At 45.9% G+C, this 23,974-nt stretch overlaps 1 long non-coding RNA gene across 1 annotated transcript in view; it reads right to left on the reverse strand.

Moving 5' to 3' along the window:
- LOC111094562 overlaps window positions 1-23,974 on the reverse strand; it is an 88,487-nt gene that overhangs the window by 30,768 nt on the left and 33,745 nt on the right. The window contains exon 4 of the long non-coding RNA XR_005385736.1: window positions 2,909-3,089. This is a non-coding gene — a long non-coding RNA (uncharacterized LOC111094562). The remainder of the gene's footprint in view (window positions 1-2,908; window positions 3,090-23,974) is intronic.

Raw genomic sequence — 23,974 nt, forward strand, 5'->3', positions numbered from 1 at the left:
GGTCTTGTCAGCCACCATGAGGACTCTGGCTTTTATTCTGAGCGGAATGAGCATTTTAAGTAAAAGGATCCAACTTCCATTTGGAAAGGGCCAGCTGGGTTGTTGTGTTGAGATTGGGTTGCAGAGGAACAGGTGCTAGGAGCTTTCTCCCCTAACAAGGTGAGAAAAGATATTGGCTTGGACCAGGGAGATAGAAATTAAAAGTAATCAACAAATGGTTGGGTTCTGGATATACTTTAAGGGTAAAATCTATAGGATTGATAGATGTGCCAGAAATGCCAAATAACAGTAAGAAAAGATTCCAAGATGATGCCAAGGTTTTGACAGGAGCCACAGGAAGAATGCATTTGCTGTTTGCTAAGATGGGCAGCCACCCGGACCTTTCCTCCTCCAGATCTCTCTCTCTCTCTCTCTCTCTCAAATAAATAATCTTTAAAAAAAAGGTGGAGGAGCAAAGGGAAAGAGAGAGACTCTCCAGCAGACTCCCCGCTAAGCACTGGGGGTTATTCTGTATGTTAGTAAATTGAACACCAATAAAAAATAAATTTTAAAAAAAAGGCAAACATTTCTGCTACATCATGTCCATTTCACCATTTCACTCTAGAGTAATTTCAGTTTTCCCCTATCCAAAATATTCCCCACTGGCCTAGGGCAACCTCAGATTCTATCGTAAATTTTAACACTCTGAATGCCATTTAATCCCTCCTACATACATGGATGGGGACATAGCTATTATTGGTCATTTTGCCAGAGTGTGATTGCAGTTTTCTGGTTGTTTCTGGCTCATGGTTTCAGAGCAGGAATGGGAATGGAGTCCACTCAGCATGAGGCTGCTTCCTGGAAAAAGACTCAAAGGGAAAGCAGCAGAGATAACAATAAACTACTCAAAGGTCCATCTAGGGCATGTCTTACTTTATAAAACTGAACAGAAAAGGTCCAATGAAAGTTGACTCGTGCCTTTAGGCAGCTCCAAATTCAACCAAACGCCAGGTGACACTGAGTAGTCATTTCTCCAACCTAGGTTTTGATATCAGCTATAAAAATTATGGAGTTGGCCTTGATAATCTAACAAGACCCTGCTGCTTTTAAAGCCAAGGCTTCTGTGACTCAGGGTTGACGTCTGTGACTAGGGGACAACTTCTGTAACTAGGTAGGGCTGGGAGGGGGGGCTTGCTCTATTTCCATTTCAGCTGACTAATGGAAATAGAGCAAATAGCCACACAGATACGTGGTGGGGGGAGGAGGGTCACAACAGCCCCAGGAAGTACTAGCCAAGCATCTTAGCACAGCAAAAAAATAATTTCTTAAATTTATTTAAGTACTAACAAAAAATTTCAATGGCTCTGGTTTGCCTCTGGACAAAGCACTCTAAGAGTGATCACATTCTCCATACATGTCAAAGGTCATAAAATCCATTCTTAGTGTTGCCTTTGGCTGACACTGAGTATACAAAATTGAGTTTGGTCTAGTCCCCATGGTGATAACCTCCTTTAGCCACCTTGCTGGTATCTATAGTATAGACTGAACTATAGGCAGTTTTTCCCATAGTGGAGACTGGCTTGTACTGGACCACGTTTATGTACATGTACAATTATCTATGGCAAGATATTCATGAGCCAGTGGACAGGGTGGAGTCTATGACCTCACTCTGGATCTGTGTTTGGTGGAGATTGAGTACAAATAAACAGATAAACAAGCGAGCAAACACGACCACGAAAGAGAATGAAGTCAACTGGATCAGCAACAGAATCCAGCCTGTCGTTCAGCTTCGTTAGCACAGCCCAAGGGCAGAGGAGGAATCATGTTTTTGGATGGCAAGAGTGAGATAAGAAATTTGAGGATCACCTGCTGCTGCTGTCAGGCCTCCCATAAGTAACAGGAGCCCTGGCCCTGGGCACCCAATGTGAATGTGTTTCAGGTGGTGCGAGTGTGTGCATGTGTTCAAAGTACTTGTGGACGGTACACTTAATACGGTGCTTTTCTGTCCAGGAAAACTATATCCCCACCAGAGCCTGAATTATTAAAACCTTGAAGTTCCCCACATCTGCTACGAGCCTCATATCACAATTTCCGCTTGCTCTTGGGTGCCACCCTCTGCATCTGAGGTTACAAGCATGCCCAAGCCCTCCACTGCCAAGCCTGGAGTTGGTTTTGCCATCCTTACAGCCAAGACCCAGGGAGCACGATTCAGAGAGGAGCCAGCACACACTGCAGGGCAGTGAGCTGGCCGGGCTGTGGGGGGGTCTCAACGCTGGATATCCAAGCCTCTCACCCGAGTGTAACCAAAGCCCTTCAGAGAGAAGCCAGCCTGAGGTGCTCCAGCAGCTGAGAAATTTCTCCCGTGGCCTATTATATTCGAAGTTCCTCTTGCTCAGACCACCACCATTTAGATGGAAACTGAGTTAGGTCCAAACAGGATGAACCAAACTTCTGTTCAAGCAAAAAAGTTGGCCCAGGGCTGCAGAGCTTTAAACGGACCATGAATAATGCTTTATTGCCTCAGCACCAGGGTGAACTCACCCCCCACACTCAGCCTCACCTTTCACGGTGTTATTTTTAGAGATCTCATTACACCCCAGCTTAAACTAAAAATATGTTTCCCAGGAATAGCAAAAGCTAGTTTTAATTGTGCGCAGTGACACAAATGCCCATGGACTCTGATTACATATGATGTTTCATGTATTTGATACCTCCTTTAGGAGCAAGGGGGGATTGATTTATTTCTTTTTTTTTTTTCTTTTTTTTTTTTTTCAGAACAGTGACTAGATTGGCTTTGGGGGCTCTTGGGCTCAATCAGCTTTTTCTGGGCTAGAGTTGTTTCCACCGGTTGATGCTTTGGTTTCACACCATTTGGTGTGACTTGCACAAAACTAGAGGTTCCAGGAAGCCCTGTTCGTGAGAAGCTCACCTCCAAGATCTGATCCAGAAACTGACACAGCCTTCCCTGCCCACTGTCCCAGCGCTTGGACATGGAGGTCAAGCCGGAGAGGAGCTTTGGGATCTGGCAGATTGGCAGCTGGATCTCTAGGCTGCCTCTCTACCTCTGCAACTTTGGGCAAGTTATTCATCTTCCTGAGTCTGCTTCCTCACTGAAAATGAGAATAATAAATGTTGTATGGATAAAATGAAATAATTTATGTACACAGCAGGAGCCTAATAAATTATAACATTACTTTTTTATTTAACTAACTCATACACTTGTCAGGCCAGTAGGAGCATTTGTTGAATGCTAACAAAGGCCACACCGGGGATACACCATGTGGTGATGTCAGACCCTGACACGTGGATGTGGACGCAAATGGCTCTGCGCAGGGCAGGGGGATGATGCCACATTGGACTCAAGACACCAGCCTGGACTCTGGGGCTCCCAGCAAAGAAGTACTTTATCTTGGGGAGAGAAAGTCTTGTGAACACAAGCTGGGCCTTGGAGGATTCCTAGAACAGTAGGGCTCTCTCCCCTGGCACACCTAGGGGTTAAGGACGAGAGGCACTCAAGAGGGAAGCCAGTTCTGTCCTCCAACTACCAGCACCACTCGGGCAAGTTGCTGAAGTTTTTCTCCTTAGTTTCTGTATCTGTAAGATGGAGCTCATGACAATACCTGCCTCACAATGTGGCTTAGCGAGGATTAAATGAGCTAGCTCACTTAGTGCACATGTCTTTAGCGTGTTGTCTCCAAGTAAGAGGAACGCACAGGACAATGAAAGGAGCACCACATCCTACTTGGGCCAAACCATGGAGTACATCATTAGGAAAGTCAGACTCTTGTGCATCCTCACAGAGTTAGGCTCTGCATTCCCTTGTGATGTCCTCTAGATCTTCAACAGTATGCATTCAACCTTTCCCCCCAGCTGATAGGTTCCCTAAAGTCAGGAAGTTCCGTCGTCCCCACTCAGAGAAACTCCACCTTCTGTCCTCAAGGGGATCATTTTCCGTTCCTATTTTCAGACTCCTCTGGTTTCCTCAACATCACCGGACCATTCTTGACATTGTGATAAACCTCACAATTTCATGATGCCAATGAGATCATTCAGTCTGGTGAGAGGGAGGCAGGCTTGCAGAATTGCTCTCTAAGGAGAAGTCCACAGGCCCCATCTCACCTATGTAGATTCTCAAATCCCAATACCTTACCCAGAAAGTAGCTTGTTCATACTGGACCTAACAGCCACGTTCTACATCATGGCAGCAGGGAGGGACTGATGGATGCCAAGTCATGGAGGACCACAGAGACACAGGGTTTCTGAAAGAGTCAACACGTGTTTAAAATGGGATTACAGTGGGGTGGGGCGCCTGGGGGGCTCAGTCAGTTAAGCAGCTGGCTCTGGATTTTAGCTCAGGTCATGATCTCAGGGTTTGGGGATCAAGCCCCCCATCAGCCTCCGTGCTCAGCAAAGAGTCTGCTTAAGGATTCTCTTCTTCCCTCTCCCTCTGCCCCTCCTGCCGCTTGCACATGCTCTCTCTCTCTCTCTCAAATGAATAAGTAAATCTTTTTAAAAAAATAAATAAAATGGGATCACAGTGAATATGAATACTTTTTATAATGGATCTGCTACTGAAAGATTCTCTCATGGTCCCTATTATCATTTGGGTTCTTTCCAGAGCATATGCCAGTATCCAATACCAGGAAACTTTTATAGCTCCCCCCCCCCTTTTTATTTCTAGAGAGGTTTCAAAGAATCACAAGCGCCCATCTCACTGATGTGTGAAGAAGGAACAATGGTTTTGCACACCGATGTGAATAAAGAACAGAAATAAGTAAGAAAATGAGAAGGCAAGATGACACATGGCCCCACGTCCAGGACTTGAGTGATGTTACCCTGTGAAGATCGCAGATTCCCTGGGTGTTGTTCTCAGATAATAGTTCTACTCTTTCTCCCCAAATCTAGAAGCACATGTATGACCCCAAGCAAAACCAGCAAATGCTTCTGGGGTGTTATTTGCCCTTTATAGGTCTCTTCAACCACAGTCTGTCCCTGCCACATTGACCTTCCAACCAGAGGGCTCTGCCCCCAGCTGCTGACTGTGAGGGGCAGTAAACCCAGCCACAGGGAAGACTCTGCCCAAGTACCATGTCACAAGCCTACTTTTAGGTTCTTCTGCAATGTGGTGGCCCATGTGCCCTGGCCTCCTGAGACCACTCAGGAGTGTCTGAGGATAACAGAGATGGCCCAGAGTAGCAGCCAGGCAGCTGAGGCAGAGAAAGTTCAACTGCCCCATCTCCACCCAGGAGGAGGCCTGCTGCCCAGAAGCAGCCTGGCTGGACAGCTGATCCTTGCTAATCCCTACACTGTAGAGACAAACTGGTTGATTTTCATCTATCTATGACTTCGTGTTGTTCTTCACATCACCTGCTTTATTTTCAAGCCTGTCAACAGTCTTCTCAAAAGGTTGTACCACAAACAAAGGCCTGGGCAGCTCCAGGAAGCACCACAGCAGACACAGGCCCAGAGGGCAGAAGGGAAGGAGAGTGGGAAGGGCAGCCACCCCACACCTGGGAGATCAAGTCAGGAAACCAGGGCTTCTTGTTTTCTTGAGTTTTTCTCTACTCAAAGCAAAAATGAGGCATAGGTTTTTACACTGTGACCCCTTCTGGTAAGGCTTGAAAGCTGGCTATAAATCCAAGATGGACCACACACTTACTAAACTATATTTATCAAGTTTCTTAATAAAGCAAAAGACTCAGAAATGTTTGGGAGTCCACTTTTTTTTTTTTCTGACAGAGACAGAAGCCAGCAACAAGCAGTTTACTGTTGTTGTTCAGTTGCCAAGTGGGTGATTCAGTTAAAATAGGATCTGCCTCACATCTGTTTATATGAACCCACAGGGTTGCTATTTGTAAAGGGGCCCTACTTGTCTGACCTGGGTTGTTGCTACACTTTGTTTTGCAAGATTGTTCCATGGTATCTAAAAGAAGACTCACAGTCCCATCATCAGGGGTGACATTTGCTCACATGCCTTGCTCCCCTTGATACCATCGCATTTTCGTGACAAATACCGGATGGGCAGACCGAGGCCGCCTCTGAAGATGGCTGTTGTGCCAACTACTTTTTCTAAACTGACCAGTTAATTTGATTTAACAATTGAGTTCAAGATCATTAATGTCAGAATGTTAGCATGAAGCGGGTTTTAGGGATTGCATAGGACAGTTTCCTCATATTCAGTTGAGGAAAATGAAGACTGATGAGCTTTTTTGGGGGGATGAGCTAGGACTCAAAGGCAGGATTACCAGTTGATCACACAACCCAAGGAGGTATCTGGCATCTTGAGATATGGCCTGCTTCGGAAACTTCACATTTGACTAGTTGAATGTGTTACACAGTGTGGGGGAGAGGAAAACCTGGGTGTCCCCAGTGATATGAGCAGAATTCTGGGTCCTCATTGTCTACGGGGGTCCTCTTGAAGCTGGGAAGTAGCATCCAGAATTTCTTTCAGCCATAAGCCAAGTGGAGAATTCAGGAAGACTACAGAGGTGAAACATCAGGATAGTCCAGGGACTCACAAGTGATACAAAAGCAAATGGGCAAAGGGCCCTTTCTGGCAAGTTCTAAAGTGCTCTCAGGTATTTTAGTGTAACAAGATGTTAAATTGGAAGTTTTAATTGGGTATCAAGACATAAGTACGAGGCATAAAACTATCCAAAAGGCCACTCAATAGCCACCTCACATTTCCCTGACCCTCTCTTTAGAGAAAGCTGTGCCCTGAGTGCCACCCATCCCTCAAAGTCTTTTCATGAAATCTCAAGGGAAAACTTAGTTTGTTAAAGGCCACCTCATAATTAAGGGTATAACATGAACTGGCACCTTTCTCTCAACCAACAACCCTTAAAACGTGAGGGATGGCTGGCAGGGGAGAGGTGACAGCACTAGGCAGCTTGCTCTCTTTGGGTTTGGCAGAGGGTTTCCAAGGACTCATTGTGGGCCATGTGGGGAAGCCGGCACAGGGGATGTCAGCAGAGAAGTCAGCAGGGGACTTTCTGGTCTCCAGGGGCAGATGGGGAGGGGGAAGTCTGTGGCCACTGCAATGGAGAGCTTTAGAGGGTGAGAAGATCTGGAGGTAAAAGGCCACCAGTGAGCGGGGAAGGCTTACAAGGAAACTTAAGAGAAGCCACCAGCCTTCAACTCTCTGTAGGCTTGGAAAGCTCAGAGCCAGCTGTCTGCAGTTGGGCTCCCTTGGAGCAGAGTCTACCACAGGAATTCTTGTGAGAGGGTTACAGAGGAACAGCTGTCAGGGCAAGGGGAGCTGAGGAATCAGGATAGGATGGGGCAAGCACAAAACAAGGATAAGGTCTCCGTGAGAAGCTAGCTCCTCACTGGCCCCACAGGGAGCACTAGTCTGTCCTGTGGAAAGGGGCCAGGCTTTACCTCCATGTCACTTGGTCATTGGCTGCTGCTCATAATGTAGAGGGAGGGGGGAAGCCAAGGGGTAGGAAGGGTTGGGGAGATGCAGAGTCATCACCGAGGAAGGTGGCTTTATCTGACCAAGGGCAAATTCTTCCAAAAGTGGGGAGGAGGCAACTGTGGGCCATTAACCTCTGATACTCATAGCACCTGGGTACGGACCCTGGAAGGAGCATTAGCAACATTCCTTCTGCCCACTTCGTGCCCATCACCTCAGAACTTTGTGGTTCTCCTTACTCTTTCCATCCCTCAGGGGTCAGAGACAGCTAGTAAGTGAGACAGGGAGGAGGGAGACAGAGAGGAGTGGACCTTCTCTACACAAGTGTGTATACACATACACACACACACACACACACACACACACACACATATCCCTTTCCAAAGACAAAAGACCCACCTATAACAGAGAGCTGGAGGAGAAGTCATAACTTTGAGCAAAATCAAAAGTTTTGATTACTGCATAAGACTGAACATTTCAAAATGCTTCATGGTCATAGGACATACATCTAGACAAGGGCACCTGCCACAGCTCAATGAGTGTTCCCAGAACCACCTTTGTAACAATCCCCAAGGTGAAGAAATGGAATCTCCAGCCACCAAGAGGCTCCCTCCCAGTCCCTGCTCTCTTCTTTCTACCATAAGGGTAACACCATCATGATAATTTTCCAACAGTAGAGATGACTTCTGCCATCTTGACAAAACCTGGGATCCCAACCTATCTGGAGCTTAAGTTTATTTTTTTTAAGATTTTATTTATTTATTCACGAGAGACACAAAGAGAGAGGTAGAGACACAGGCAGAGGGAGACACAGGCTCCCTAAGGGGAGCCCAATGGAGGACTCGATCCCAGGACCCTGGGATCATGACCTGAGCCGATGGCAGATGCTCAACCACTGAGACACCCAGGTCCCCTGGAGCCTGAGTTTATAACTAATGTTGTCACTCACAAACAGATCTTGAAACTCTAACTTCAATGCCTACTATCGTGGAACTAAGGAAGGTAGTTTTCATAATAAAAATGGATTAGAACCAGATTTTTATCTCCTTGCTTATTGTGGAGGGAATGGGGGGAAAACGAGGGTTTCTTGTCGTGTTTCTTCCCACCCCACCTCCACCTGCCTTCCACTCCCCCAAAGGAACACACAAGAAAATCTCATTCGTAAAGGTCCGCTCAACGCCAGCCAGGGACAGAGGGCGTGTGTTTCGGATGTGCGTAAGGTCCCATTGTAGGAAGCGGGGGCCTAGGGGAAGGATGATGTGGGCCTTTGAGATCACTGGTCCCCAGAGGGGCCTCTGGAAGACTAGCCAAGCCTTTTGTTGCTTTTTCCCACATTTTTGTCCAGTCAGTTGTTTTTCTGAGAGAGTGGGGGATGTTAGGAAGTCAGGCCACTGCGGAAAGCCTTTGTTTAGGAGAATTTTCACCAAACGTATCATTTTCTAATTGGGGCTATTTGCTGTGGCCCTTTTGCCTGACTGTCTGCATTGAGTGAAGGTTATAATTATAAACAGAGTAGCATTTCCATTGAAAACCCGTCGTGTGGTTTCCCTGACTCATCCTAACAAACCATGAACCCCTCAAAAGTAAAGGGATTTTTTTTCCCTAAAGAAAGTACTAGGACGATGACCTCAGTTGACATTGTGGAATGATTAAATGCACTTGTCGTCCAATATTTTAAAATATCGCATAAAAAAGGCAGGAGAAGAGGTGAAGCCAAATGGTGTTTGTGTATATGCTGTGAATACAACATGGATATTTACTGGAGACCTTTATTTTTTTAATGATGCCAACATTGGACTGCCATATGGCCGTACCAGAATTACTCAAATACTTTTCTCAAAGGAGACTAATTTTCATGCAAATGTAATTTCACTTCTAGACAAACTAAGAAGGACAAAGAGGAATGAATTAAATAAAAGGATACTTGGCAATTCTGCTTACGTGATATGGGGGAGTGGCCGACAGAGTTATTACTTGGGGACAGAGTAGCTTCTCCTGCCTTGCTCAAGTGAAAGTGAAGGATCTCAAAAGATTGAGCAGGATCCCACAGCCTGTACGGTTAGTGAAATTCCCACTCAGAGCAGCCTCCCTGCAGATGGGGCGAGGTTTCACTTAGAGGAACTGCAGGCTGCCTTCCATTCATTAAAGATTCCATCACGTCTGGGGGGAAGAAAGACATCTCCAACCACTTAGGCCTTGAGGACATTCTAAGTAGTCCAGACTCCAGGAAGGTCAGACTGGGGAGGAACCTCCAGGGAGACCCACATGGGCACATTTCAGAAGGAAGGGGGCACTCTCCAGAGAGAGCACCAGGAGGACAGGGGTAAGCCTGGGCAAGTTGGGCAAGTCACCTGGCATCTTTCTATTTCTATTTCTTTTTAAGATTTTATTGATTTATTTGAGAGAGAGAAAGAGAGCAAGAGCACAAGCAGGGGAGTAATGGCAGAGGCAGCGGCAGAGGGAGAGGGAGAAGCAGGCTCCCCACTGAGCAGGAAGCCCAATGCAGGGCTCCATCCCAGGACCCTGGGATCATGACCTGAGCTGAAGGCAGATGCTTAACCAACTGAGCCACCCAGCTGGCCGATGCCCCACCTGGCATCTTTCTAAAAATACTTGCTCTTGGGTCTAATCACAGGCCGACTGAATCCGAATCTGCAGGCTGGAGCCACGACCCTGTAACTCTGATGCATGTCCACACTTGGAGAGTGGTGCTTCCAGTGGAAAGCCTTCCTTTCAGAGTTGATGACAGTAAGATTCAAGAAAATGAATTCCTTGTTGGGAACCACCAAGGGGCTAGTGACAAGAGTGTCTACGTGGAACGTTTAGTGTTCTTCCCATGTTGTGTCCGCAGCACCACGTTGCCTTCTGGAAAGGCCCATCACTTTGCCGTGTGACCCAGAGTCTCACCTCCCTGACCCTCATTTGTCCTCATCTGTAAATTAAAGAGTGATAAGAAATACCAAAGGAGGACTTTAAAAAAGATAAAGAAGTGCTTTCTAGGAATCCAAGAAAGAGAAGAGCAATTAAAAAAAAAAAAAAAAAACCAACTATCCATTAGTGGGCAAGCGACTTTAGAACACTCAGCCCTCTCAAGAGAAATGGGAGCAGTACTTCAGCCTGGGATGGGACAGGGCTTGGGGCCACCTGAATTTGTCCTTTAGCTGTTACTCACTGGCTCGCCCTTTCTTACCCTCACCCTCAGACTACTTTAGTTTTATCTAGTTTAATAATTTTTTAGGTGGGAAAGGGCAGAGGGAGAGAGAGAGAGAGAGAGAGAGAATCTTAAGCAGACTTCCTGTTCAGTGCAGAGCCCGACATGGGACTTTAATCCCACGACCCTGAGATTAGGACCTGAGCCAAAATCAAGAGTTAAATGCTTAACCAAATGAGCCACCCTGGCGCCCCAATGTAGTTTAATAATTTAGTGATGGTTAAAGCTGCTGTCATTACACTGCCAGCCGAGTCTCTCCCACTTCATGTGCGAGCCTCTCCCTGAAATGAAGATCAGTCTAAATTCTTCAGAAAACCACCAGCTCCTCACATGGTACCCACAGAAGATGGACTCATAGGTGGTCACAGAAGCACGGCACTGGAAGATACCCCAGAGGGCCTTTCATTCCACAGGTAACAATATTTATCCAGTGCCCACGACATGCCAGTCACTCTTCTAGGCTCCAGGGTTATACTAGTGTGCAAGAAAAAAAAATCACCCCTGTCCTCTTGATGCTCAGTTTCTATCAGGTAAGAGTAAATTTATAAATAAGTGTCTGAGCTCAGGCTTCTATAACAGAATACCACGGACTAGGTGGTTTCAACAAGACATTGACTTCTCACAGTTCTGGAGGCTGGGAGTCCAAGATCAAAGGGCCTCAGTTTGGTTCTGGGTGAGAACTCGCTTCCTGCCTTGTGGGGTCTCGCATCGCCTTTGATTGGTACAAGCGTGTGGAGAGAGAGTGAGACAGAAAGAGACCAGGCACTAGGTCTCGCTTCCTCTTCTTACGAGGGCACAAATTCCATCCCGAGGGCTCATTCCTCCCGACCTCTTCTGAACCTAGTTGCCTTCCAAAGTTCCCAACTCCAAATACCATCACACTGGGGTGAAGGCTTCCACAAATGAACATGTAGGGGACACAAATATTCAACCCCAAACAGCAAGAGGGGAATCCGAGGTGATTCTAGATTGGGATGATGAGGGAGCCCCACTGTGGGCTGGGCCCAAATGGAAGGGGTGGGACAGAGGGCCAAGGGTTGGCCACAGAGAAAGCCAGGAGAGGGTTGGAGCTTCATAGACCAAGGAGACAAGGAGACGAGCAGGGGTTGGTTCTGCTGAGCAGGTGATGCCCCAGGACAGTCTTGAAGTGGGAGGTGGCCGGGGTCTGACTCATGTTTAACAATAACCAAAAACACACCATAAAGGGATGAGCATGGAAGCAGAGAACCAATCAGAGCTTCTGGGGGGAGGGTGTTGGTGGCTTAGACGGGCAGAGGCCACAGCTGCAGGATGCACTCAGGTCACAGGTTCTCACCTGTGGGGCAGCAAGCATAACCTTCTTCTATACCTGATGGTTTGCACCAGTTCCAAGTTGAGGATGCATTTGCATTTCCCTGGGGATGGAGAGTCACAAAAACTCCACCTATCCCAGTCCTCTCATCCCCTTGTTGTCCAGATCGGGGAAACTGAATCCGGTAGGGTAGGCACCTCCGCAGGTGAAAGAGACCTTGGAAGAAATAGGAGCAGGGGTCCCCACGCTTCTCCGTGCTGGGGAGATTCATGGTGACACAGCTTGGACCGCAGCAGGTCCTGCTCAGGTGGGCAGAGCACCCTCCAAATGTTCCCCAGGGCCAAGTAATAATACAAAAGGGGGTCACAGCAGTGGGGGAGACGTAGCTAGGGAAACAGGACCCACAGTTCCTACGTAAAGGCAGAGCCACTACTTAGCTTCAACCCAGGGCGGTGGCGGGGCGGGGGGTTCGCCCTGCCGGAATGCACACAAGCAAGGCCCAATCCAATTGGCTCTTTGTGAAAAAGCCAGAGGATGCCGCTCCCCTCTGGCCTGAAATCCCCAACTTTTTATATTTTGGCACAAATTCAAATTCCTTGAAGGAAAGCGAAAGGGAAGGAAGAGAGGGCGGGTGGGAGGGCAGGAGGGAAGGTGGGAGGAGAGGAGGGAAGAGGGAGAAACAAGACCTCTGAAGCGGGTCGGCCACCTGTGTGCTTGGGGACCTGGCCAGCCCACAGCCTCGGCGGGGGGGGGGGGGGGGGGGGGGATGATTAGGCCAACAGGGGCTTAGCGCTCCCCACCACCCACATTGAGGAGCCCAGGCCCACCCTCCTCCCAGGGGCAGCTTGACTCCTCTGTACTCGGAGGAAGTCCCCTTGGACAGTGGAGAGCTGGACACTCTGCACCAGTTGTGAAGGTTGTGAAAATGACCTGCTCCGGGAGCCTGATCTGTGTTAGGGGGGGCTGCAGCTCGGAACCCCCAAGGGGGAGGCAGGTGAAGTCAAGGGGTAGCAATGCAGAGCAGGGTGGGGATGCTTGCTCCCCGGCACCTCCCTTGTAGCACACCTCTGCCTGGGAACCCCACCTTCCAGGAGCCCACCGTCCCCCCACCCCACTGCTAATATTTTGAATCCCTTTGGGCCAACGCCAGGCCTCTGGTTCAATGCTGGGGCGCAAAGCAGACCCCCTACCTCTTATCCAAGGAAGAGCTGGCACAAAGCCCTCTTCCAGTCTTGCCATCCATGGGCAGCACCCACTTTTGCGCCTCTGCTTCGGCTTTCTCACCATCAGCGGCAGGGGGAGCTAACCCCGCGGCAGAGCCAGGGAGCAAACAGCCCAAATTCAAGGGGCAACTCTGGGCTGCCAAGAGCAATTTCCCCCTGTAACCTGTCAGGTGCAGACAAGCTGCATGAAGCTCATGTAACATTTTCACCATATGCCGTTTGGAAATAACCCTGTTCCGCAGGGAAAACCTTCAAAAGACTTTTCTTTGTAAACAGACCTAATATAAAGACATGCTAAGTCCCGGAGCCCAGAGGCTGTCAAAGGTTTTACATACAACCAGTTTTGTCTTATCTCCTGGGCACTGTGGGGTCGAACATCAGCTATAGCTAAGCGCTAAATTTATTAGACATATGTCAGCATCTGTCTGAAGGCCTCCCTGCCACTTGGGCCACTCTGGTTTGGGGAAAGACTGAGTATCGTCTGGAATGTCTGAGCATATTGGGAAGGACTGGGTTACGTGGGTTTTGATTTCTCTGCTTTCACCGAGTCAGAAGTAAGGAAGGCACACAAGTACAGATATTGATCACCCGGAAACTGTTTCGAAACATAACTCACACACACATACGCATACGTGCGTGCGTGCACAGGCGCAGACACACTCACAGAAAAAGTCCAGGTGAATAAACATCACAATGTTTGCAGTAGTTATCTTCACGTGGTGCAATAAAGGATGATCTCTTTTATTTTTGTGTATGACTTTATTTTCTAAATGTTCTATGACAAATGTTTATTATTTTGGTCATAAGAAGAAAAATTGATTAATAAAAACTCTGAAAAAACCAAGCCTACGCAATGAACTAGTTTGCTAAGTTTATCGTAACAAAATACAACAACCAGGCAGTTCAAAGCAGCAGAAATTTATCCTCTCCCAGTTCTGGAGGCCATTGGTTTGAAATCAAGGCATCGGTAAGGTCGGTTCCTTTTAGAGCTTCTAAGAGAGAATCTATTGGTGCCTCTCTCTTGGCTTCTGGTGGTTGCTGGCAGTCCTTGATGTTTGTTTCTTGACTTATAGACACGTCACTCCAATTTCTGCCTCTGCCTCCACAGGTGTGCTCCCTATATGCACGTCTGGGCCTCCACATGGCCTTCTTATGAGGTCACCCATCTTTGAATTTGGGGCCCGGTCTTGGATTTTGGGACATCCACCCTAATTTTAACTGTTTATACCTGCCAAGACCTTACAGGATATGACGAGACCCTAGTTGGACATGAATTTGAGGGGACACTATTCAACCCAGTATCCATAACAATGAAGGGATTAATCCCCCTGAAGACATTTAGGTGACCATTGACCCTATGAAGCCTTCACTCCCGAGAAGGGGTGCTTTAGCCACCAGGTTTACATGGCCAGCCTCTCCCTCAGCCTCTGTTTGGGTTGAGGAGTGGGGCCAGAGCTAGAGGACAGGCATGTGCCCACAACACAGGCCAGAACACAACGTCTGCAACCTGTCAGACCCACACGGACCATTGAGTCCTGGTGGGACTGCCGGTAACAATGGAAAGCCTGGGCGACGCGGTTCCTGGAGGGCCGCATCTCACTCAGCATGTAGTACACCTTGTAATGTGTGTAGATGCTATTAGGATTAGTGATTTACAAAGTCCTTTCAAAGCATCACTATCATGTATTTTCTCTGTTAGTGGGTACGGAAAGTAGAACAGCTGTCATGTGTGAGTCTGTGAAATATTTGATGATAAAATGATTTATCGTAACTCAAAAAGGCTGGGAATCTCTATCCCACACTTTTATCTATAATAGGCTGTCTGTAGGAGGAGAGGTCTCACCATGATGTTTTGTGTATTTTGTTAACAGGTACTATGCCCAGTCCTTCATAACCATTTTTCTCATAATCGTCAAAACAATCCCAGGAGGCATTCACCCCAGTTTTTCAGATGGGAAGACAGGCTCAGAGAGACACACAATTGTAGGGAGCCCCCAAATCACACAGCTGGAAATAGAAGAGGTGGGATAGGAGTCTGGAGGTAAAACATGCACTCTAGGGTGGTATGACTCTTCCAGAAACTCCGCTCGGTGTGTCTCCCCTTAGCAATGGAGAAACCAGCTTCTCTGGGACCACAATGTGGTTCCCCACAGATTGTCTCTCCCAGAGGAACATATTAGGGGTGTGGCCTCTGGGAGGGATCCTTAGTAAATGCCTTGCTTTTCAATGCTCAGGCATTGCTGAGAACACTGTCCACCGCAGCTTTCTGTGCTCAGCGCATGGAGCCTAGTGAGACAATCCTTCAGAGCTCAGTAACCAGAAAAGGTTGGCTTCCTCAGAAGAACTGATACATTTTCTTCTTAGGGACAAAGCAAATAGGGTTTGCATTTGCTGTATTCAATGCCCGTCCACTCAATTGCGGTAACTTGTGGTATCTGCCTCTGCCAGCTCTATTTTCTGGGGTCCCTCCAGTAGGCCAAGCCCCACATAACCTAGTGGGTGCCCCAGAGCCTCACACTGCTGACTCCAGTCCTCAAACTTCTTGCCTTTCTCTATTCTCCCCTCTTGAAGATTCCTCTGGCTCAGGTACTGTCTTAGATCCCTGTCTTCAAGTGAGTTAATTAAACAGGCAAAAAATTAACTGCCAAATGAATTCATGAGTTATGCCCAGCAGGTAATCTATAGCTCAACCTAAAAAGGAAAAACCGCTAGTTTCAACAAAGGCTCAAGATTTCTTTAAAAATACACCTAATTTATGGGGCGTCTGGGTGGCTTGGTCAGTTGAGCATCCAAATTTTATTTTCAGCTCAGGCTATGATCTCAGGGTTGTGGGATCCATGCTCAGTGGGGAGTCTGCTTTCAGATTCTCTCTCTCCTCCTACCTCTACCCCTCCTTCACATTCTCTCTCTCTAAAATAGTAATTAACCTTTAAAAAGTGTACCTAATTTATGTAAGAAAAACTAGAGCAAGGCTACCGATTAATTAAACTTAATTTGAAATTAAGGGGGCTAACCCCTCCAAGCTCTGCAACTTCTCGGACCTAAGCCAGACTCCCAAGCAGTTGTTAATATAAAGTTTTGGTCCTTAGTTCAGTAGAAATAAAGATGTTCTAAAATGCAAGGCCAAATAAAGGTGTAGAAAACCTTAAGAATCTGATTTTTTAAAAGATTTTATTTATTCATGAGAGAGGCAAAGACATAGGCAGAGGGAAAAGCGGGCTCCCTCCTGGGAGGCCGATGTAGGACTTGATCCCTGTACCCGGGATCACACCCTGAGTTGAAGGCAGACACTCAACCGCTGAGCCACTAAAGCGTCCAAGAATCTGATTTCTTTTTTTTTTTTTTTTTTATTTATGATAGTCACAGAGAGAGAGAGAGAGAGGCAGAGACACAGGCAGAGGGAGAAGCAGGCTCCATGCACAGGGAGCCTGATGTGGGATTCGATCCCGGGTCTCCAGGATCGCGCCCTGGGCCAAAGGCAGGCGCCAAACCGCTGCGCCACCCAGGGATCCCAAGAATCTGATTTCAATTCCAATTCAACTATGGTATATTGACCATCTTCTGAATGGGCTCAAGTGTTCAGGTTATTTTAGTTAATCTTCCAGTTACTTTGTGATCTTTTTTCCCAAAGCTCTTCTGTCAAGGCCAAACCTATCTGGAGTAGAGAAGCGGAAAACAGCATCTGCTCTGCTCCAGAAATGTGACCTTCTGCCCTGGGACCAGAAGGAAGAATTGGTCATGCCGAAGCAAACATCCACAGCACCCTGCCACATGGCCTGATCCCTAGACTGGAACACAAAGCCTCATGTTAGCCTCAGCCTTCCCGTGAGTCAACACCTAGCCTGGCATAGTTAGCACTGCCCGACATTGAAGCAAGATCCTCAGAAGACTACCTGCTGTGAGCTGAGGTCCAGGACAGTGACATGACCCAGCAAGAGACCGCTGGGCAGCTGAGTAGGCACCTTGCAACTAGCTACCCAGGTACAGAAGTGCCTGGAAGCATCAGATAGAGACTCCACAGCATAGGTATTGGGAAGCAGCCAATCCATCTGTGTCTCATGGACATCTGAGCCAACCTAGGACAGCCATTAGCATGAACCCTACTTTCATGAACATTATTCTTGCCAACTGGCTCCACCAATGTTGACCCTTCCTAAGAAGGAAAATTATCACACATGCCCCTGTAAGGACACAAGGGGCAGATACAAAGTTCCTGATGTTAGACAGCCTCTACAACCAGAGTCAAGAGTCCTTAAGTCTCCTATCACATTGTACCAGACATATGCTCTCGCACATAAGGCAACAGTTGCATACCATTCGTTCGCATGGACATGGCAAAACTATGCAAGATGCCATCTTGCCACTCTTTGGCTCAAAATTCACTGCTTTATGAGGCAAGATTTACAACACGATTAGAATGTACAAAGCTTCATTCTTCGGAAGTCATAATTTCAGTGAAAACACTAGGAAATGGAGGCAAACAAGCATCCATTGGAATAGGTTTTGTAAGATGTGGGAACAAAGACATAAAATTAATTTGTATCATTTGGTTGTCTAACTTAGGAGAAATGAGAAGAGTCATTAAAATTTTTCCTAGGAAAATATATTTGTACTTGATCCCAGAATTCAAAGAAATTCTTACAATAATTTAACCAAAGTTTTTAAGCCTGGGCCCTGGTGGCCCTTGAAATTCCATCTAGGTGCGTTGTGATGGAAAGAGAAGTCATATATTTCCCCAGAAACTAAAGGGGCTGAACCACTGCTCTAGGGCTCAATGCCATTAGTTGATGGATAAAAACCTGACACCCCAAATGAATTCACATTACAATAGTTACAGAATTTTGGCCCGACCCGCTTACTTTCCATTGTGGTCTCACAGTAGCGTTGTTATTTCAAGAAAAGTTTGGGGCTTCTATGAAGGGTTAGCCAGACCTCTCTATCTGACATGTCCCAGCAAGAATCCAGATTAATCTCCCATCAGCCTGGGACACAGAGGGACCTGGGAAAACAGGCTTGCTTAAAGGGAATGGACAGCATCATGCAACCAAATTAGTCATTATGTAAGCCTTTAAGTCTAATTCCACAGTTTCTTAACACTTGGGGAATTCTTCAAAGAGGTTAGAAAATTGGCAGTGCATCATTTGCCCTCATGGGCATTTTTATTAAATTATAAGAGGATGCATATTCTTATATTGAAACCAGCACAAGGAAACAGCCCTATACTGCTTGGCTTTCTGCTCAAAACTCACTTTCAATTATCATGGTCAGTACTGAATTGTCTCACCCCCCCTTTTAGCATCACAGCTTCTAAGAAATACAAAGTACAAAAAGCAAAAGCAATTATTACACCATCACCCAAAACATAAATCAATAGTAGCAAATGATTTCCTACTCTTATGTTGTTGCCGGCCCCTGTCTAGACCAGGGTCCAAATTGGTCTTTCTCCCTTTTGTTTTATAATGTTACTACTGCAATAAAACCAACCTTGTAATTAATCCAAGAGTGGGGGTCTTCATTCACATCTGCTAGCCTGTACCATTCCCAGGTCCTCGAGGTGAAAGGGTCTCCCCAGAAACTCTTTCCCATGCCCCCTGCCCCTAAGCCAGGCTGACTTCTAAAATATGATTGTCTGAATGTGTGGATCACCATATCAGAATGTTTAAAAGTCTATGATTCTAATGGTAACAAAGACTACTAACATTCATTGTCCTGAACTCTTTATTAAGAAATGTGCTGAGCAAAAAAAAAAAAAAAAAAAGAAATGTGCTGAGCACATTTATAAAAATCTCAGTTCATCCTAACAGTTTACAATGTAGGTGATTTTTTAATTCTCATTTTACATGGGAGGATACCAACTTTTACAAACTCAAAGATCATGGCCTACAATAGCAGATTTCGAATTTGAGCTGCCCTTCAGAGGCCCTTCTCTTCACATCCTACCTATATCTTATACAATTACCATGAACTTCTAGGCTAGTAGTTGTACTCAGATGTGGTCCTTATTGGTAATGAGTTTTCTAATTGGGAAAATAGACAAACACAGATATATTACCAGGATATATATGAATTTAGCCATCAGTTTCAGGAGACTTTAACTTGTTATAAGTCCATATTTTAAAGCCATTGTTGAGAATTTACTAAGTGCTTAATAAAGCCACGTCCCTCGGTATTTTTGGTTTTTGTACTATCTCCAATACTTCACTTCAAGGATGATTTCATATATCAGATGGAAGGAAACTAAAGAATAAAAAGGTTAAGTGACTTGCCTAAGGCCATATAAGTAGTGATCCAGGTCAGGATTTGCTAGTTCCCACACCTTCCATATTCTCACTGCACCTCCTATACCCCTAGTTGTTCTCTTGTTTTATGTATGCGAAGTGAGCAGTGCTAACTGCCCACCAGTCTCCATTAGTGGGACCCAAATTCAGGTGGGTCTGCATGCATGTGATCACTTCGGTGGGCAGCATGTAATGTTTGGAGCCAGGGAGCCTGGGTGTGGCAGTCAATACTAAAATGTCTCTCTTTCAGGTAGTTGGTTGTGGCACAAACACAGCGATCTAGCTGACTCTGAAGCAAACCCCTGGTCTTATGATGGTACATGCAATCCAAATGAGTAACTTGTAGAAACTTTAGAAACTCAAATCTTTCAAGACCATAGTGTTGTTAATCACATGAAAAACTATGGAACAGTGAAAAAAATATAGGCTTTGAAGTCACATAGACCTAGCGGTGTCCCGGTTTAATAACCAGATCTCCACTGGTAGGGAGGAAGCTCTGATGTGTAACATTTGTCATGTCATTCTATAGTATAAGTACTCCCATCATGGCTCATTTCAAGATGTCAAGATGATGCCACTGAACACAGAGTTGGTCAAAGATGGCAATAATTGGCTCTCAAGAGCTGATGCCAGCCAGCTCCAACACCCCATTGCCAGGAGACCTTCTACTAACCCCAGCTCATAACTTCCCAGTATAAGATTTGAGGCAAGCCACTGAGCCTTTCTGAATATCAATTTCTACTTGTATATAGTGGGGAAGATAATACTAGAAAAATAATGGCACAACTAAAGGACTACTAGCAGGAGAACTGGATCACTTCTCACTTTCTGAAGAAGCTGCACACACAAAGCATTCTGACCAAGAGAGGCAAAGAAACACTTTACTATAAGTACAACTTATGCCTCTGAATTCAATTAGGAAGAATTTGATAAGCTGCATTGTATCCTGTGGTCAAGGTTGGCATTCTACTCCATCCCACCCCATTCCAGCACATCCTATCCTGCTATCTTTAGCCCAAGCCACATCTTAGGACCTGCTCACCCTCTGCCAACCCCTTAAAGGAGAGCAACTAAAAAGTGGTGAATCACCCCAAGATGTGTGGCCAGGCCTGCCCTGGGGCAGCAAGACATAGGCCAGCCAGGTGGCATGAGAACAAGAGAGGGGTAAGAGAACAGCAAGGTAACCAGGCCCCATTGCTTGGCATCTTTTTGCCTCCCCTTCCTGCCACCTAGAAGGGGAAGCAGAGGAGACCACCACATTTAATCAACTTCCACAGGCAATGACTCATGTCCTGGCACCAGGGACCTCTCAGCACTCAGCTCATTTAGATTAGCACCCAGGAGAGGGGATGTTCTGCTTGGCCCCACATGTAGGCTTCGTGGTTGCTGGGGAGATTAGATGACATGAAGTGAAGCACAAGGCTTGGGCCAGAGTGATGCTGCCCAGCTTCATTATCCAGCTTCTCCTCACCTGAGAGACTCTGAATGAACTCTGGCTGTTAAGAATCAAAGGAAAGGGGCAACCCAGGTGGCTCAGCAGCTGAGTGCTGCCTTCGGCCCTGGAGACCCAGGATCAAGTCCCACATTGGGCTCCCTGCATGGAGCCTGCTTCTCCCTCTGCCTGTGTCTGTGCCTGTGTGTGTGTGTGTGTGTGTGTGTGTGTGTCTGTGTGAATAAATAAATAAAATCTTTTAAAAAAATGAATGAAAGGAAAGAAAAGAAGTTATGTCTAGGGGTACCTGGGTGGCTCAGTTAGTCAAGCATCTGCCTTTGGCTCAGGTCATGATCCTGTGGTCCTGGGATTGAGCCCCACATCGGGCTCCCTGCTCAGTGGGGACCCTGCTTTTCCCCCTCTCTGCAGCTCCCCCAGCTCATGTGCTCTCTCTCTCTCTCTGTTAAATAAATAAATAAAATCTTAAAAAAAGAAGAAGAAGAAGTTCTGTCTATTTGTGGCTGCATAGAATCCTTATAATCAGGATTCCTTCACATGGAGCCTACCATCAAATAAGGAGGTTGATTTATTAATTTGAAGACTATTCCAAAGGATGTATGTACTATGTGCTCAGCAGACAGATGGAAAGGCGCACCTAGCAAGGGCGATATTGTTGGGACAAGCAGCTCAATCCAGAGTTGCCCATTCTCAAGTGAAAATGCATCCTGATGTTTTTAAGTTTTTACATGGTTGTATAAAATTCAGTCACATGGCTTCATACAAATGACTCTGACTTTTAAATAGGAGTCACATTAGTTCAGAGTAAATGAACTGTATTAAATTAAACACAGTGTAAAATTACGTTCATTCTGTATCGAGAAGCCATGAGTATGGGAATGTTTTTAACTCTGATTTTTGCCTTAACCTTGCTTTCCAGCATCTGTAGTTTCTTATGCCATGGGTCTCCCTCTCATGACTTTGGTGATGCAAATGTATGCTGAGATCCAGCAACAGAAAGGAGTTTTCTGGATTTGTGTGTGTTAGCTCTAATTCGTCGAGTGCCAGTTCTGTCAAATGGACCTGCGACAGTGTGGCTCACTGAGGAGCATTTGGGGAATCTTCCTGACCTCCTTCCATGCTCCCTAAGCCCCGATGATTTTGTGTCCTTTTAATTTCCACCAAGAGTGGCGGGGGGAAAAGATAATCTGCCTGCCTAAAATACATCCAAAATGTCTAGACAAGAAACCTAAATTGGATATATCTCCCTCGGCACAAAGAACTAATGTCACAGCCAAAGGAAATAAGATTGTGACCGGGCTGAGGGGGGCAGGAAAAGTGGGGAGGGCCTAAGATGGGCTACTCTTCTAAGGTCTTAGGGTCCCCGATAAGGATCCTTTTTCTGTCGATGACATGGTCCCACACTGAAGCGTGTTGTCTCAGAGGCCAGCAGATTTTAGCAATCTAAGGAATTCTAAGTGAATTGCCTGGAAATAACAAATTGAAATAACTAAAAAGCCACCCACCTTTTCTGGACTAAAGACCCTACATGTGTGCAGACACTAGGGAATTACAAACAGGGTGCAGTGAGTGTTATACAACATACAAGCTTTCCCACAGCCTAGCCAGAAAGCAAGGTTCCCAGGCTGTAAAATCACTCAGGCTCTGGGTCAAGTTTCTAAAGATGCACTGTCCAATGTAGTTGCTAGCTACATGTGGCCATTTACATTTAAATTTAAATAAATTAAAAGTAAGTGAAATGAAAAATTCAGTTCCTCTGTTGCACTAGCACATTTCAAGCACCCAATAACCACATGAAGCTAGTGGCTACCATCTTGAAGAGTACAGATATAAACACTTCTATCATCACAAAAGTTCTATTGGATCACACTGGTCTAAACATACATAAAAGTCCAAGAAATCTCTGATCCTTTATGGGAAGCATTTTCCAGGCTAAAACCCCCTACTCAGGTTTTCAAATAATTCATCAAAGCAAATAAAGATAAACAGGATTTGTTCTTCCTTTGTGGCCAACCTGGAACTATTTTAGGGAATAAAGGGGGGAAAAGTCTTAATTTATTAATTCCATGCAATTTCCTTTTGTTAAATGGAAAAAAGTAAGGAAACCCACATATCATATAAATAATCAAGCATACAACACTACAAAACTTTGGCTAGCAACTCCTTTCTCTATAATAATATAAATTTACACATAAATTACCTCAAGGAGGTAACTCTTTAAAATCTGATTTCAACCACTCTCAAAAGACAATTAAGAAAAAACGAGTGCTGTGTTAATTGCTTATCACCAACAGAGATCCCAGTGGAGCCTTGCTGGGCTCCTTAGGCCAGTCTGAGTACAGAATGTACTCGAAAGTACTATTTTAGAACGCTTCATATATATATATTTGTATGCAGGTATGCTCCTGTGTGTGCATAAAAATTCTGCTTTTCACAAACAGACTGTCCCCTTTTCAGTGGAGTTTGGTTACTTTGTTATTCCATCATTATTACATTTCTTTAAGAGAAGAAGACTACAGCCAGAGCAGATTTTCTCCTGGCCAGTCTGCAGGGTGAGGTAGCTTCCTTCTCTGGCGATTGGCATCCTGCACCTCTGCTCTGGGCTTTTTAAGGATGCCAGGTTGGCTGGAGTCAAAAGTACGTAACAACTCTTGTGAGCATCTGATTGGGCTCTTGGTGCCAAGTGGAGACACAGAAGGCCCACCACACCCTTTGTGAGGGCAGTTTTATTGTGATGTGTGGTAGCCCTGGGGTTGCTCTCCAAATGATTTCAACTCTCTGTCTTCCAGACATGTGGATTACACACAGGGCCCCTTAGGACTCTGCAAGACCCAAATCATAAATCCTGTGGCTACTTCCAACCAATGACTGGTGAAGAAAGGTGTCACGTGACCACATTGGACCAGAGCACTTGATAGATTAAGCAAGACCCTTCAGAGGTCTCTTTTCCTCTGTCACAGAGATTTTTAAGATTTTAGACAGTGACTTTTCTGTTAACCTGAGCCCTAGAGGATAATAAAGCAGAATAAAAAAATCTTGCTCAAACACAGTTGACACATGTATGAGTCAAAAATAAACTTCTGTTGTTTTAAGACAGTGAGCTTTTGAGCTGTTACCACTGCATGATG

Source organism: Canis lupus, chromosome 38 (assembly GCF_011100685.1).
Source record: "Canis lupus familiaris isolate Mischka breed German Shepherd chromosome 38, alternate assembly UU_Cfam_GSD_1.0, whole genome shotgun sequence".
NCBI classification, from domain to species: Eukaryota; Metazoa; Chordata; class Mammalia; order Carnivora; family Canidae; genus Canis; species Canis lupus.